The sequence below is a fragment of the Theobroma cacao genome, chromosome 10 (assembly GCF_000208745.1).
Source record: "Theobroma cacao cultivar B97-61/B2 chromosome 10, Criollo_cocoa_genome_V2, whole genome shotgun sequence".
NCBI classification, from domain to species: domain Eukaryota; kingdom Viridiplantae; phylum Streptophyta; class Magnoliopsida; order Malvales; family Malvaceae; genus Theobroma; species Theobroma cacao.
Genome location: NC_030859.1, coordinates 19,799,814 through 19,815,449, shown reverse-complemented (window position 1 = coordinate 19,815,449; position 15,636 = coordinate 19,799,814). Strand labels below are relative to the sequence as shown.

Genomic DNA, 15,636 nt, shown 5'->3' with positions numbered 1-15,636 from the left:
AGCTTCAACCGATAAACCCAAAAAATCTCGTTTTAATCCTAGAAACCCAGACCCGAAAAAGTTCCCCAAGACTCACTCCTTTCTCTCTTTTCCTTTCTTTTTGTTTTTTGCATGTTTGGGATTTTTCGTTGCTGTTGATTGTGGTTGTTTTCGGCTGCTAGAGATTTTAGGTCTTTGGGTTTTTTTTTTTTGTTTGAAAAAGTTTCTTCTTGATTGTTTTTTTTCTTTGGTTTTGCAAGTTCGATTTTTAACAGCCGGGTTGTCCAAAAATTTGGACAACCCGATAATAGGATTCTGGCACCAAGGAGTTGGTAGCCAGAGCCCCATCATTCAAGGTGGTTGGGGGAAGGGATGGCTGGGCATACCCCCAGCCATTCCTTCTCTTTTTTTTTCTTTTTTTTATTTATTTTACTTTATATTTTATTTTATTTTAATTTAATTTTTTCATTTATTTTTTAGGTGTCTACAGTTGCCCCTCTTTGTACATTCTTGAGAATCAAGGATAGTGCAAAGATGTAGACACCACATTCGGCTTATCTCGAAGCCAGTTGATTTAATCAAATTGATCTAGGCTCGACTTATCTCAAAATAAGTTCGATTTAAACAAAAATGAAATTTCTAGACTCGATCTAGGCTTGACCCATATTAGAACAAATCCGATTAAAATTTCTAGATTTAATCTTGGCTCAACCTATCTCACAACAAATTCGATTTAAACAAAATTGAAATTCCTAAACTAAATTTAGGCTCGACCCATATTAGAATAAATTCAATTAAAATTTCTAGATTTAATCTAGGCTCGACCTATCTCACAACAGGTTCGATTTAAACAAAATTGAAATTCCTAAACTAAATTTAGGCTCGACCTATCTCATAACAGGTTCGATTTAAACAAAATTAAAATTCTTAGACTTAATCTAGGCTCGAACTTTCTCACAACAGGTTCGATTTAATTCTTTATGCTAACTTAATTGGATTAACATGAAATGAAAAAACTCAAATCCTTCCATCAAAGTTTACAATCTCAACACTTTAGGTCGAGTGAATTTCTACTTTCGAAGCTTGGTACATGAATTAATTTTGATTCTTGTCGGGTGCATGGCTAGACATGTATGCATGATTGACATGATAAAATGTTTTCATGTTTATGATTTATTAAGGTTCCAAGATCCTTCTCTTGTTTCATCTGATTTTTCACTGCAACTTTCAATGACCTTCGTCTTGTACCTTTCTTCATTGGCTGACATTCTTGATTTTCCTTGGGCGTGCCCCCCCCCTTTTTTTTGACATTTGACCCCTTTTTTGCTCAAGTTTAAAAACTCTACCATTCCTTTTTTCATCATCAAGTCTTTTGTTGAACAATGAGTGTAATTTCTTGCTTAATCAGTTTATTTTTTTCACCAGTCATCATTCATTTCTATGACAGCCATTATGTGAAATCAATGGGATGGTAAACAACGAAAGGGTTAAAATAAAAAGGTGAAGGAGAATTTCATATATGAGAAGTCAGATAATTCAAGGCAAAAAAAGAATTTACAGGGCAAACATTGGATCTTTAAGTAATGAACACCTAGACCACTCAGAGAAAACAATCTGATATTCGACTTCAAGAATTGTCCTTGATTGATGCTTTGAGTAAATCTGTAGGTTGCAGACTCTATAGCTTCCCCTATTTTGCGAAATTGTGGAGCTCCCTTCATGGTGTATTTCTACCTCAATCTTGTGTTCCCTTTAGGCTGACATCTTCAAATTCCATTCTAACTTCTTGCTTTTCGGCCTCAAGCAGCCCTTTTTTTGGTTTTCAGCATGAGCCTCCTCTTTTAGGTACGAGCTGCCCTTTTCTGGTTTTCAGCACGAACCCCTTCTGTTTTTTTTTTTTAAGCATAGTACTTCTTCACTGCATCCGCATTTATCGGATTAGGCAAATCTTCCCCGTCCATGTCAGTCAAAATCAAAGCTCCTTCTAAAAAAGCCTTCTTTACCACATATGGCCCTTCTCAATTCGGCATCCACTTTCCCCGAGAATCAGTTTGATTAGGGAGTATTCTCTTGAGAACCAACTCTCCTTCTCGGAACTGCCTGGGACGAACATTTTTCTCGTATGCTCGCATCATCCTTCATTGGTATATCTGGCCATGACAAAGAGCCGCAAGCCTTTTCTCCTCAATCATATTCAATTGTTCGTAGCGGGAGCGGACTCACTCAGCATCTTCCAATTCTATTTCCATCAACACCCTCAATGATGGGATTTCTACTTCAATAGGTAAAACTGCTTCTGTACCATACACTAATGAGTACGGAGTTGCCCTGGTGGAGGTACGCACAGAAGTTCGATATGCATGCAAGGCAAAATGAAGTTTCTCATGCCAGTCTTTATAAACTCTAATCATCTTTTCGAAAATCGTTTTGATATTTTTGTTGGCTACCTCTACCGTTCCGTTCATCTTCGGAAGGTAAGTTGTCAAGTTATGATGCTTGATCTTGAATGTAGTGCAAACCTCCTTCACCATCACACCATTCAAATTGCTTGCATTATCAGTAATGATCTTTTTCGGCAGCCCATACCGACATATGATCTCTTTTTGGATGAACTTGCACACCACCTTTTGTGTCACATTGGCATAGGAAGCTGCTTCTACCCATTTCATGAAATAATCAATGGCCACCAATATGAATCGATGTCCATTAGAGGCTTTCGGCGTAATAAGCCTAATCACATCCATTCCCCACATTGAAAATGGCCAAGGTGCTGTGAAAACGTGCAATGGGGCTGGTGGAGCATGGATTCTATCAGCGTATACTTGACACTTGTGGCATTTTCGAGCAAAGTTTATGCAGTCTGATTCCAATGTCAACCAATAATAACCAGCTCTCATAATTTGTCTAGCCAACATATGTCCATTAGCATGAGCTCCACAAGTTCCTTCGTGGACTTCTTTCATTATTTTGTTGGCTTCCGCAACATCCACACATCTCAAGAGTACTTGATCTCGACTCCTTTTGTAGAGCACTTCTCCGCTAAGGAAGAAACCCATTGCTAATCTTCTAAGAGTTCGCTTGTCATTATCCGTGACATTCTCAGGATATGCCTGGTGCTTGATGTATTGCATGATATCATGATACCACGGCTTACCATCAACCTCTTCTTCAACATTCAAGCAGTGTGCGGAGACTTCACGAACTTCTAAATCAAAAGGGCGTACATCGGCCGCCTCTTTTATTTTGAACATCGCTGCGAGGGTGGCCAAAGCATCAGCAATCTGATTCTCTTCTCGAGGCAAATGGTTGAAGCTGATTTCTTTGAACTGTTTGCTTAATTCTGTAACCAGCTTTTTATATGGAACTAGTTTAGGATCTCTAGTTTCCCATTCACCTTTCATTTGACATATCACTAAAGCCGAATCTCCGTAAACATCTATCGCGTCAGCCTTCATATCAATTGCTGCTTGTAATCCCAGTACCAACGCCTCATACTCCGCCATATTGTTAGTACAATTGAAATTCAATCTCGCCGTGGCTGGATAGTACTTCCCATTTGGAGAAATCAACACTGCCCCAATTCCGTGCCCCAAAGCATTGGATGCCCCATCAAAATACACCTTCCATGGATTAAGTTCATTGGGACCAACTTTTTCTACATGCAAAACGGCCATCAAATCTTCATCTGGAAAATCGAAACTTACAGATTCATAATCTTCATTAGCTCGATCTGCAAGGAAATCGGCGATGGCGCTCCCTTTGATTGATTTTTGGGACACATACACAATGTCATACTCAGACAATAGCACTTGCCATCGAGCTATTCTTCCGGACAGGCAGGGTTTTTCAAAAATATACTTGATGGGATCTAATTTCGCCACCAACCATGTTGTGTGATACAACATATACTGTCGGAGCCTCTGGGCGGTCCATGCTAGTGCACAACACATCTTTTCGAGCGCAGAATATTTGGACTCATACTCCATGAATTTCTTGCTCAAGTAATATACGGCTCGTTCTTTCTTCCTAGTTTCATCATGTTGTCCCAATACACATCCCATAGAATTCTTGTTCACAGTCAAATACAGAATAAGAGGTTTTCCGACCGTCGGTGGCATCAACACCGGCGGATTTGTGAGATATTCTTTGATTTTATCAAAGGCTATTTGACATTCTTCATTCCACTCTCCTGGGTCTCGTTTCCGAAGCAGCTTGAAGATTGGATCGCATTTGCAGGTGAGCTGGGATATAAATCGAGCAATGTAATTCAGCCTCCCTAAAAATCCTCTCACTTCTTTTTGCGTTTTGGGAGGTGGTAGCTCTTGAATAGCTCGTATTTTATCCGGGTCCACTTCGATTCCTTTTTCACTGACTATGAACCCCAACAATTTCCCAGAGGTTACACCGAAAGTGCATTTTGCAGGATTCAACTTGAGCTGGAACTTCCGCAATCTCTCGAACAGTTTCTTGAGATTGACAGTATGATCCCTTTCTGTATGAGATTTTGCAATCATGTCATCCACATATACCTCTATCTCTTTATGCATCATATCGTGGAACAAAGCTACCATTGCCCTTTGGTAGGTGGCGCCTGCATTCTTCAATCCAAATGGCATTATTTAGTAACAAAACGTTCCCCATATGGTTACGAACGTTGTTTTTTCCATATCTTCGGGTGCCATCTTAATCTGATTGTAACCAGAAAAGCCATCCATGAATGAAAACAAAGCATGCTTTGCTGTGTTGTCCATAAGAGTATCAATATGTGGCAAAGAGAAGCTATCCTTCGAACTCGCTCTGTTCAAATCCCTATAATCGATGCACATTCAAACTTTTCCATCCTTCTTAGGAACTGAAACTATATTAGCCACCCATTCAGGGTACTTAGCCACCTCTAAAAATCCAGCATCAAATTGCTTCTTTACTTCCTCTTTAATCTTTAGCAACATTTTTGGCTTCATCCTTCTCAACTTCTGTTTAATAGGCTTGCAATCTGGTCCCAAAGGTAACTTGTGGACAACAATGTCAGTATTAAGACCTGGCATGTCCTGATATGACCAAGCAAACACGTCCACATATTCACAGAGCAGTTCTTCTAGCTTCTGTCGTTCATCAGATGACAACGAGGTGCCAATCTTAACCTCTTTCTTCTCTCCCCCATTTTCGAGGTTAATCATTTCTGTGAGTTCCTGATGAGGTAAAATCTCTTTTTCCTCATGTTCCAACATTCTCGACAAATCAGGGGGTAAGCCATAGTCATCCACCTCCTCTTCATTTTTCAATTCATCAACGTTCGAAATCATCTCGAAATCGATATTCAAATCGTTGTCTAGATTGTCTTCTTGTTCATTATTTAAAGACCTGCAAACAGGTAAAGTTGAACGCGTGTATGGGCAAGTATTTATTGACTAAAAGAATAGATGAAAGGAAATATGCAAAAAGATTGATGAATTATGAAACACATTATGCATTATCATTTATTTAAATGATGAAGGTAACAGAAAGCCTTACTTAAACAAGAAATTACTCTTAACACCCTTGGACATAGGCATTTAGATAAAATTGTTCATTACATTTCGAAAGACTTAAAGATGATGGGCAATTCCGTGGTTGTCCAATTGCTTAGCTCCTCTTTTGACAGTACTGGATACACCACAAGGATCTTCTCGTTAGGTTCTTCATCTTTGATCATATGGATTGATAGCTCATCAAATATCCGTAGAACCTGATTGACCTTTGTTGGTGCTTCGGGATGAATGAAACCTACAGAGCGAAAAGTCTCATATAAGTGTGGGATTGTCTGTTCCCCAAATTCTTCTTCCTTTCCCTCAAGTTGAGCCATCCTTTTAATCTTCTTTTAAGCTGCCAGTTTCCTTCTCTCTTCTTTGGTAGGCTTGTACCACAAACCAAACCTTTCTTCATTCTTTATTGGAGTCAGAAGACGGTTAATTCCTTGTAAATTCCTTCCTAACCCCAAACCGACACTGCATCCTTTACCCACTGTCTGTTTAACCCTCATTTTAGTTGCTACTGATAAACGAGGAGTCGGTATCACTTCTCTTTCCCCCACATAAGTAGCATTAACAAATTCAAAAGATCTGAAAAAACATTCTGGGACTTCTTCTGTCGCCTCTACATAGGGAGCAGATGATGGTTGAATAGCCAGTATGTCTTCCTCTGCAGATACACTTATCAGTTGGCCCTCAGCTATGAATTTACCTTTTTGATAAAGGGAAGATGGTACGACTCCCGCCATATGAATCCATGGACGCCCTAACAAGCAATTGTATGACGGGGCAATGTCCATGACTTGAAATTGGACCTCAAAAATGCAATGGCCAATTTTTATAGGTAGTTCAATATCCCCTACCACCTCCCTTGTGGTCCCGTCGAAGGCCCTTACAACCATGTGACTGATTCTCATATAAGACACATCAATTGGCAACTTGGTTAAAGTAGAGCGAGGCATGACATTTAATGTTGAACCATTGTCGATCAAGACCCTAGGTACGGCATGGTCCTTGCATTTGATGGTAATGTGCAGAGCTTTGTTACTTCCTCGACCACCCGATGGGATTTCTTCATCATTAAAGGCAATGAAGTTTCCCACTGTAATGTTCCCCACAATGTGGTCTAACTTTTCCACTAATATATCTTGTGCCACATAAGCTTGGTTCAAGACTTTAAGCAGCGCATTCCTGTGTGCTTTCGAATTCAAAAGCAAGGACAATAGTGAGATGCGAGCAGGTATTTTGGTTAATTGTTCTACTACACTGTATTCACTGTGTTTGATAAACTTGAGAAATTCACTCGTTTTTTTCTCGATAACAGGATTTTTGACCTCATTGTTTGGAGCAACTACAGATTCAACAACTTGGTCCTTGGAGAAGGTATCTGCTTTCTACAAGCCTCCCTCTCCCTGTGCAGGTTTCCCTTTTCCAACTCTTTTCGCTATCTCAGGGGACTAACATCGCCCACTTCGCGTTATACCCCCCACACCAGTTAGATCTTCTAAAGATGCTTGGGGGGCGGACGAAGCTGTGCCCAAAATATTACACTCATAATTTCATGGGACAGCCTTATCGCTCTTGTAAGGGAACGGACTGGGGACTTCGATGGTAATACCACTTCTGATCATAGTAGGGGATGTATCATTCATCGGGCTCCTGTTTTCTTCATAGAAGATGGTGAGAGGTTTAGGTTTGATCATCCCGAATGAACTTGATGCCACTTCAGCTGGGGTGTCTCCATTTATGGTTCCGACCAAATTCTCTTCAGCTTCTTCATAAAACTCAATTACCAATGAATCCATTAATTCTTGCAACTTACAACGAAAGCTATCACAATTTTGAATGGAATGCCCAATTGCCCCTATATGAAATTTGCAAGAATAAGCGAGATCATGCCCTAATTTTTTTGTGTCGATGGGTTCTGGAGTGATGGCATTTATCTTGGACAACGCCTCAAATACTTTATCCATTGGCGTTTGAATCTCATCAATACTCTTTTTCACCCTTCGAATCATCCCTTCATGTATGGTGTTCACTGTCGGTCTTCCATGATTAGGTAAAGGATTCCCATCAACACTTGAATTGTCTTTTTTGGCAAAATTTAAAAGTCCTGCCTTTATGAGCGCTTGGACTTTATGTTTTAAAGTAGTACAATTCTCGATGGAGTGCCCTTCCAAAATGGTAATCACAATGCGCATTTGAGTCATACCATTTCGGGAAAGGTGGTCGGAGTGGTTCTAAAGGGGTTCGAGCAAAGAGTCGATTTTCTATGAGTTGTGGCAACAATGTAGTGTAAGGGACTGGAATAGGATCAAACTTTGGTTTTTCTAGGGTAGTTTTAGATCCTCTTTGACCATGACCAGGATTATTGGTTGAAGCTACCGGTCTTGGTGGTGGAGTTTGTGGAAGAACATTGGTCTGAAACGTTGGTTGGGGGGTAGGTTGGTACACATATGGGTTTTGTGTGATGTTGCCTATGTTCTGATAGAAGGGTTGGTATGGGGGGTACGGGTAATATGGGTTAAAGTTGTGGGCTTGTTGGCTGTCGTGAGCGACTGCTTGCACATCCCCTTCTTTTTTCTTGAGCGTATTCCCTTTCTTTGAGCTGTCAACTTCATGCCCTTCAATTTTTCCACTTTTGATAGCTCCTTCTATTATTTCTCCCGATAAGATCAAATTTGTAAAGTTTTTTGTGGCATTGCCGATCAAGCGCTCATAGAATGGAGCTCGGAGTGTGTTTATGAACAACACAGTCATCTCCTTATCAGTGAAAGGTGGCTGAACTTGCGCTGCTGTATCTCTCCACCTTTGGGCATATTCCTTGAAGTTCTCGCTTTGCTTCTTTTCCATAGTCTTGCAATGACAACCGATCAGGGGCTAATGCTTGTATTGGGCTATGAAGGCTCTTGCTAGGTCTTTTCAAGTCTTAATACGATTTCGATCTAGCTGTACGTACCACCGAGCAACTGACCCAGTCAAGCTTCTTAGAAAAAATAGATCAGTAACTTATCATCGTGAAACTGTGCAGCCATCTTCCGACAATACATGGTAATATGTGCCATGGGACACTTTGTTCCGTCATATTTTTCAAATTTCAGAACCTTGAACTTGGTAGGGATCAATACATCTGGCATTAAGCATAGCTCGGTTGCGTCCATGGTACCAAACCTATCAACTCCTTTAATAGCACGAAAACGCTCTTCCAACAGATCGTACTTTTTCTGGTCTTTTCCATTTTCTCCTGTTTGTGATGAGTCTTTTCTTAGTTTCTCTTGTTCTTTTGGATCGTCTAAATCTGGGACGTGTATTGGTTCAGCAGGATTTATCTCAGAATATGGCCCAAATTGCCCATGAGCCCGTTGATGGCCCATCGGAGGTGGTGCATTGTAATAAACGGATGGCATCACTTGAGGGTGGACCCTTTGAGAGGTTTGGGCATGTGGTGGAGTGAACCTTGGGGGATAGGGTGGATCATCCCTTTGGTTTCCACTGTCTTGAACTGATGGGTTTTCTGACTGGGCTGGCTCTTCGATTACTCTTTTTCCTTTACTGAAACTCATCATCAATTCCATCATCTTTGCTAACTGTTCTCTCATTTCTTCCTGAACTCTTTCCATTCTGTCCATTCGCTCTCTTTGTTCTTCTTCCATGATCCTTGCTCGCTGACGCGTATTATGAACACGTTGGTCACTTGGCTTAGGTGGTCGAGCTATTTTGGAACCTTATTGTAATCATAAACATGAATTAGATGCGTATTCTATGCATGAATGAACCCATAATCTTTATTTTTAGATGAAAATACTTATTGTCATGAAATGATGATTTATGCATGTATGAATGATTATGTACTAAAAGTATTCGTCACATGACACCCAACAACAAAGTGATCCATTGCATAAGATATTTGTCTTTGATTACAACTCATGAGTCATCTAGAAATATTCGTCAATCTTATTATAATGGCTATACACCTCATCTAAATACTTAATCAACTGTTGCTCTTGTTTTCCAACTGGAAAGACTTGGCTCCTTAATATGTCAGTCTTCCAAGCCATGTTTCTCGCTTTGTAAGCCACCTCCCTCATTTGCCAAACCAAGTAATCCATCTGGTCGTGTTTCTCTGTATAAGCTTGTCTGTAAGATTCACCCCACTCTTGAATTCTGGTGCTCTGTTGCTTGAGCTGTTCATATTCCTGTTGATAAGTCGTCATGACCCCTTCGAGCTCTTCATACTCTTGTCTTAGTAATTGGATGGACTCTTGTTGGAATCGCACTTGACTTCTTAGTCTATCATTGTGCGCTTGAAGTTCATTGCCTCAATTTTTTCTCACTTGTATTTCCTTTTGAAGTTCACTAGTTGTGGCAGAAACCTTATCATTCAAGCTCTCATACTTCCCTTCTATTTTTCAGACCTTCTTTCTTCGTTCAATTACTTCTCTTTTCATTTTCTCACACTCTTTTTGGAGGTTTTCATACAGTTGCTTCCAACTGGCATTTTCAGCTTCGGATTTTTTCGAGCCAACTCACTTTCGAGAAAAGCGTCTCGTGGTTCTGGATCAACTGGGCCACGTAGTGCATCTTCTTTCGGATATACCACATCCTTAACTCGTTGGTCATGCCATATCTGATATCCGGTAGTCACTTCATCGGTGTACCTCCCTTGATCAACTCGGCTAGTTTTCTTCCAAGCTTGTGCAATCTCCTCAATCTTTTTCAGAAAACCCAGCTCTCCATAAGCAAACTCCAAAGTATTAAGTCAGTGTGTCATCGGCACAAACTGCTCTGACCCAAATTGTCTTCTCACCATAATTGGGGCATAACTGATTGCTCCCCATGGCCCCATTAACGGTACCCAAGGTTCATTTCCGCATTTGTACAAGACCGGGTGATACGGCATCCACGGAGCTCTCCATGTTACTTCCACACTCATGAGTTCCCGAAGTCTAGAGATCCATTGCTCCTTAGTCTTATTTTCTGGCCATTCACTCTCACAAAATTCTCTGATAGGGGCGGTTTGCAAATGAAATGGCTTTATGAACTTATCGACCTTGCATTCAAAGTGACTTACTATCCAGATGAAAAGAAGTTGTGCACATCCCACAAATCGTCCTTCCCCTTTTCTTCGACAATAATTCAGTGATCTGAGAGTTTTCGCTAGAATAGAAGGTGAAGGATTGGCCTTGTTGATGACTTGCTCGAAAAAGTCTATAATTTCGACCTCTATATGTCCCAAGACTTTAAGAAAGATCACCAGCCCGTAAATTCCCAAGGCCATCACAAGCTATCCTTGCTCGGTGTCCCGATACTTCATGATATAGCTACGTAGAAAACTCCATGGGATACATTCATTATCCCTTTTTTTCCTTAGGTTCTGATCAACTTCCGCCGGGGTAATACCCATCATCTTGGCTAACTTTCGCCTGTGTTCGATCTTTTGTCCTCTCCAATATATCTTGTCCGGATTATCAAGATCGATTTGTAGGAGAGTCGAGTACTCTTCGATTATGGGGACCATATCCACCTTATTGAACACGAAGCATCTATACGACGGATCCCAAAATTGCACAATGGCCTTCAACAACTGTTCATCTATCTGGACCTTAAGGAGTCGAGCTATGTGGCCATATTTCCTATCGAAATTTGCCCGAATGGTAGCCCCCCATTTATCCCATATGTAGAGCAAATTGGTGAAGTCGTTCTGTTTAAGATAAAGGTGGACCCTATTAGGTAGTGATGAGAAGTGATCCTTTGACAAGCAATCTCCTTCACTTTGTTGGGCACTCGCCATATGCTGAGTCACTTCAAAAATTCCATCGTAACTTGAGGATGGCCATGATGACTCCATGCACGCAACTGGATCTACTTTGTTAATGGTTGTCAGGTGACAAATACTTTTCCTATTATGATGCAAATATGCATATGATAAAAAATTCAAGTTAGCACCATAAACAAGAATTCCAAAAGATGAATGAAAGTAATTAATAACCTAATACCTTTATTACTCGCAGAGAAGAATTTAGAACAAGGGGATTATGAAAATTCCTTCATGTGTACCTAGTCAAAAGGTATATTCTCACGGGTGAAGCTCTACCTAAGCAAAGGCGACTCTCGGTATTCTACATGCTGAGTTTGGGTTGAAAATGGAGCTAAAGGTTCCTAAATCGCTCCTCACTGTCGTCCACACGGACTAGTAAGGCACCCCAGTCCTCACCCATTACAAGCTTCAAACGGATTAGGTTCGATCTGAGTGGGAGTCTTCACTAGCCCATGTGGAGGTTATCACCTCACGAGAGCGTAGCTACTTAACTCCCTCCTAATTAAGGACAAAGCCCGGGTGGAAGGCTTATGCATGAATGCAAAATGTGTAGTGTGTGAGAAGGAATATACTGACCTTGGACCAATAATTTCACATTCCCCTTATCCTAAATTTCTCGCAATTATTAAAAACAATGCAGTAGTAATAGCAAAATAACTGAATGCGTTAAACAAAAATATGCAAAACTGATGCTAGGGAAAACAACAAATTATTTAAGGCTTAAGATAACTTATGATTAATTAATGGCTTGACTCTCGATGTCCCCAGTGGAGTCGCCATCTATCGTAACGTGCGGGTCCGGGAACCCGTCCGCCAGACGCAAGCGAAAATTAAATGGTTTAGAAGTCGCCACCAATCTTTTTTTATCTAGGTGTGATTGGTCACCTATTAACCCGATTCTAATCGACAAAGTCCTAAATTAATTTTAGGTCTGTCGAAAGAATGAGAACTGATCCACGTCTTTTTAAAGATGGGTTCGGGAGTGCGGTTACGCACGGAGAAGGGTTAGCACCTCCGTAGCGCCCGTTCCATGAACGGTACCATTTAATCTTAAGTTATCCTATTATAGCCTACTTTTAATTTAATCCCTACTTATTAACTAAATTTTTATTAAATTGACTGCCTGAGTCTTTTATTTGGTTTTACGTATGCATGTGATGCAAGCATAAAATGATGTCATGACTCGTTTATTTTAAATAATGGGGTCGATAATCTTTTATTGAAAAATTATTCGAAGACCATCCCAACGCTTTGGTGAAGTCTCGAAATTCTCCTCACCTAGAGATATCCCCGGAAGAACTCGTCTCTACAAGCTCTTCGGGGAAATCCCATCATCGGAACTCCCGCACCATTTGCAAGATAAATGTGACGTGCTATGACAGGATAAAATGTTGATGTCTACATGCGCGCGTTTATTGAATTAGGTGGTTCATAATTCACCCAACTATGTATTTAAATACTTATCACCTTGTTTATATACTTAGTATTATTTGTTATTAATTATTTATTATTATGATTTTTTTAGAGTTTCCTATCTAAATCTATATTCTTTAACTAGCATAGTGAATTAATATTTCATCTTATGTATTATTTTCCTTCTTTAATCAAATAAACAATTAATTAAATTAATGGTTAACTTAATTCTAATTAACTAACTACACTAACTTAGATTTAAATGTAGATTTATTTTTCTCAATATATATTATTATTTTAGCAACGATTATTTGAGTTAATGGGTATTGAAGTTTGGAGTTCGGATTTATCTTGACGCTTCTGTGAAAATCAGTCTCGAATTTCGCGTTCAAAAAATCTCACTTAGAAGAGGCAACTCTTTACCTCTCTTAGGTGAAATTTTTCAAATAATCATTTCATTCATTTTTTTTATTATTCTTCTCATTTACTATACTTATTTCTCTTAAAAAAACAAAACTAAATCTATTACGAATTTTCTTTCTATTTATTTACTTATTTTAATTTTTTCTAAACCATGCATTTTACAATTATTTTTTATTATTACTATCATTATTAGTTTTTGATTTTTTAGCATTAAAAGAAGCATCCATAATATATATATATACATATTTATATAAATGACTTTTCCTAATATGGTTTAAATCATAACAATAAAATGTAATTTATTTAACTAAATGGGCCAACCCAAAATTAATTGAGACAAGTCCAAACCAAAGAAGATGGGTTATACCTTACTGGGCTCGAATTAGCCCAACCCGTTGGCCCGCAGAAGCCCAAATCTATTACACCCGGCCTGCTTCTTGAGGTCCACAAAGCATAATTCAAAACGCACTGTTTGGTGCCTGTGGAGTTGCTCAAAACGACGTCGTTTGAGCCTGGACCTTCCAACTTCTGCCACTCCACTAAAACGGCACCGTTTTGCTCTCCTACCTCTGGGTATAAAAACCCCTTTTTAGCCTTTTCTATTCATTTTCAACTTTCATTTTCTCTCTCTAGCCGTCGACCTCTCCACCTTCTCTCTACCCGCCGGCCTCTCCACCTTCTCTCTACCCATCGGCCACCACAAGACCTCCCTTTTCCTTTTACTTCACCGGTGGCGGTTAAGATTTCCCTCTCTTCGCCGGCGCCGGTCACTCTATTTTCTCTCTAACCCCCAACAAGCAGCCTAAAAAAAAAACAACCCTTCCCTAATCGGAGGAGCACCCAAAGCTTTTCCCTTTCATTGCTGGCAGCAGCTGCCTAAACTCCCTTCCGAGCTTCAACCGATAAACCCAAAAAATCCTATTTTAATCCTAGAAACCCAGACCCGAAAAAAGTCCCCCAAGACTCAGTCCTTTCTCTCTTTTCCTTTCTTTTTGTTTTTTGCATGTTTGGGATTTTTCGTTGCTGTTGATTGTGGTTGTTTTCGGCTACTAGAGATTTTAGGTCTTTTGGTTTTTTTTTTTGTTTGAAAAAGTTTCTTCTTGATTGTTTTTTTTCTTTGGTTTTGCAAGTTCGATTTTTAACAGTCGGGTTGTCCAAAAATTTGGATAACCCGGCAATGGGGTTCTGGCACCAAAGAGTTGGTAGTCAGAGTCCCATCATTCAGGGTGGTTGGGGGAAGGGATGGCTAGGCGTACGCCTAACCATTCCTTCTTCCTTTTTTTTTCTTTTTATTTATTTATTTATTTATTTTACTTTATATTTTATTTTATTATAATTTAATTTTTTCATTTATTTTTTAGGTGTTTACAGTATACCCAAAAAACCAATAATAATAATAACATATTTATTCTTTTGTGAAAAGTGCATATGTCTAAATCTATAGTCTCTTTTTATGAAATTATTTTTGTATATAATAATATTAATATATTATTCTTCTATACATATATCTAGTATTGTTTTATTAATTTAAGATTATACTATATATATGTATGTACGGTTAATATATATATATATATATATATTATATCATATTTATTATGTATAATAATTTAATCACCTGTGGAGCGAGGCCACCTTTTCAAATATCTGGAGTTTATGGGTAGAGTCATTAAAGTCAACTGGGCTACTGTGTCCCTGCAACAGTTGGAGCATGCCAGAGTTTTGATCTTACTTGAATATGGAAGGGTCATATCGGAGTGGAAAGAAATGGTGATTAACAAAAACTGACTGGTGCTCTAGCTATCCACAAACAATTGAGACCCAGATCACCATGTAGGTTGGTCTGTGTCTTCTTTTGACAGTGTAAATCTTGCTATAGTGGATCTAGCCGCCATGAGTGGCCAAGAGGAATTCGATAGCAGTATCATAGCCAAATCGTCGGCAGCTGGGAAAACGGTTAAGCGGGAACTTTCAAATTTCAAAATTCGCAATGTCGAAAAAACTTCAGATGGGCCAAAAGCTCTGAGTGAACCCAGATTGACTAGGCTTGCTTCTTGCTATATGCCTTGTAAAAGTCTGTCCCCCTCTTTCAAAATTGGTCTAAACATTCCAACCTTAATAACCAGGTGGCCCAAATCCAAGATGGGTCAATTGAGCTTATGATGGCTAACCAGGTTGGGGAAGGTTCCGAAGCTCCCATTGCCTTTGAAAATGATAGGCCCATTCTCCGTCTTGCTTATCTGGAGAAGGATGAAGGTTACCAAGCTAGTCATCCTATCACAAAGAAAATGGAAAATGTTGATGTTATTGTTGAACATGCTTCTGACAGCCTCATTGAAAGCCTCAACAGTCGGGCTAGGGAAGACATATATCCTTCTCAGTCTTTGATAGGTTTTAACCTTCTCATGAAACCATAAAATCTCGTGAGTGTTGAAATCTGGGAAGATATTAATCGAGTAGGGCAACCTGACAATCAGATGGGGAAAATAGGAGAGG

The 15,636-nt window shown here is 39.5% G+C and overlaps 1 pseudogene; it reads right to left on the bottom strand.

The window, feature by feature from the left end:
- LOC108663659 lies at window positions 1,878-7,459 on the bottom strand (annotated as a pseudogene).